Consider the following 2649-nt stretch of genomic DNA (forward strand, 5'->3'; position numbering starts at 1 on the left):
GGGTTAGGGTTAGGGTTAGGGTTAGGGATTTGGGTTAGGGTTAGGGTTAGGGTTAGGGATTTGGGTTAGGGTTAGGTATTTCTGCCCTTTTGGGATCCCTCTGGGGTCACTGCTGCCTCGCTGCCAGACGAGAGTTTTCCTGGGCTCCATGTGGTGTGAAACTGTTCCATGGTGTGCGAGGCTTTCCCTGCAGCAGGACCTGTCATGCCATCACCTGGGGTGCTCTGCAGAGAGGCAGAGCCAAAAGCAGCTTTGTGCTGAGGCCCTCAGATGCTCTGAGATTTCTGCTGTGCCCAAGAGCCTGAGTATGTGCTGGAACAAGAAAGCTGCTCTCAGTTTCCAGCTCAAGTTAGAAGCCAAAAATCAGGAGGATGGTGAAACATGCCTTCAGAAATTACTCAAAGGAAACAAAAGGCTTTTAGTAAAGGTAAACCAGGCCTGTAGACAGTTCATTTGATGATAGTTTAGTTTAGTCTTTTGAAATATGATTCTAGAATACAATCAGACTTTTGCACAGGTTTTTCTGCTATGCAACTGAATTAACAAAAGGAGAATAAAATTTAGAAGGTGTTTCTCACGTTTCTCTTTTATCTGCTCAGATTTAGAGATACAGCTTGCTTTGATTTAAGGAGCTCGAGGATATCTAGAGCCATTTTCTTCAGACATAATTCATTATTGACTTGCTATGAGAAGCACCTATGTGGTGCTGGAAGGGCCAACAGCCCAGTTAAGGAGAAGATGTGCAGACATATGCAAACATAATTGATAACACTTTTCCATGGGGGTAATGATTTGAGAAACAACCTGGCAGAACCAGGCATTACCTCTCTAATATCTATACTGAAACATGCAGTGGAAAGAGAGTTAAACTGCCCACCCCACTCCAGTATTTATATCCCAGCTGGGTGGTACTGTGGTACAGGGCACAGCTGTGTGTGCTGGCTGCCAAACAACATTCCTGAGTCTACCAGTGCAGAGCAATCATCCTGATGCATCTTTAAAGGCACTTTTGATTGTTGAAGTGTTCATGGGCAGGGAGCTGCTACCAGCACGATTTCCAAGTCGTGGCTGTGTGGGTGAGCCCCTTGCTTGTCATGTCTGTGTGTAGTGTGCATCTTTTATGGGGGAGTGCTCCTGGTCACCCTGCCTGAGCAGGGAGTTTGGGCCAGCTGAGCCCATGGTGGTCTCACCTGACCCATTCCATGGTTCTTTGATTCTGTAGTGGAAAGAGAACCTGCATTTTTGTGAGTTGATCCAGATCTTGTTGAAGGAAATCCTGCAGTGAGCTTTTGCTGTGTTGAACGTGAACCAAGACTGCAGTAAAACATATAAAAATGTTTCTGTTAAAATGAAAAAGAAATAAGAAGACATTTGATGCCTGCTGTGTAGTTTGCATGTTTGATCTCCCTTGCCTACAATAGGTTTTCTCTGTTTCAGTTTATACAGAGTCTGTAGCTGTGGGTTTCTCTTCTTAGCTGGTAGTCTTTTGTAGGAATAATATACACTGGCAGGAGGGAGAACCAGGCTGCTTCCAGAATAAAAATATACTGCCTGTATCAAATGTCCCATTGACTTTCACAGCCTGTGTGGGAAGAAAAAAATTTATTTAAAGTCTGTATTGCTGTGAGGTCTTGTTGGGGTGGTTTTGGTTGGGAGAGGAGATGCAGTGAACACCTACAGAGACAAATACCTTCATGTGTACTCTCCTTCCCTTGCCAGTGCTTTCCTTCCCCCCTTTCTGGGGGAGACTCCACAGCTTCCAACCCCAGCTGCAAAAGTGACCTTTGCTTCTGGCAGAAGGTCTTTTTCTGCTGAGGTTTAGGCTGGAAGAACAGAGATATCCTCTTTACAGAGTTTACCAAACCTCATCATTGACAAACAGGGTCAGAGATCACTAGTCAAGGGGTTTCTCTGCTCACACTGCAGCTGGAGGAGGCATTCGTGCAGGGGGATTGCTGGGAGCCCTCCCATGGGGAATGACCACCATCCTCAGGAATTCTAATCCATCCCATGAAATGGAAAAGCCTTTGATTCAAATGAAGGTTAGGTGTGTTACTCATTATTCTAGATCTGGGGCTCGAATTAAACCTGGTAAAAACCCTAATGCTCCTGTGAACACTTTTCAGCTCTGAGTAAGTGCAAGCCAGGTCCAGGGAACACCTGGAAATGTGGAACAGCCTGCAAGTCCTTGGGAGAGATGAGGAAATAACCCTTGGGTGGATTCAGGTTGCCAATTAAAATTTAATTATAGCCTTTGGCAACATGAGAGCAAAGGTTGGTCTTTGTGCAGTCCTATAAATAAGTTAAAATAAGTTAAAGCCATTAGGTGCACTGGTCATTGTGTATAAGATAGCTTTTGCCAGTAAACTCAATCAACATTGTGTGTGAGACTGCCACTGTGAGTATAACTGTGCAGAATACAGCTCAGCACTATTCTATCTAATGTAAGAGCTCCACAGCCTACCCACCTTACCCATTGCTTCAGACAGAGAAAACCTGGAACAGGACTGACTTCTCCTAAAAATCCAGCAGAAAATGGGAAGAGATGGTAGGTCTGGGCCATAGGAGTGTCCCTCCTGAGAGCATCCAGCCCCAGGCAGCTTGTTGCTAGGCAGAGGCACAAAGGATACCTTATATGCTCCAGAGGAG

The sequence above is a fragment of the Parus major genome, chromosome 12 (assembly GCF_001522545.3).
Source record: "Parus major isolate Abel chromosome 12, Parus_major1.1, whole genome shotgun sequence".
In the NCBI taxonomy this organism is placed as follows: Eukaryota; Metazoa; Chordata; class Aves; order Passeriformes; family Paridae; genus Parus; species Parus major.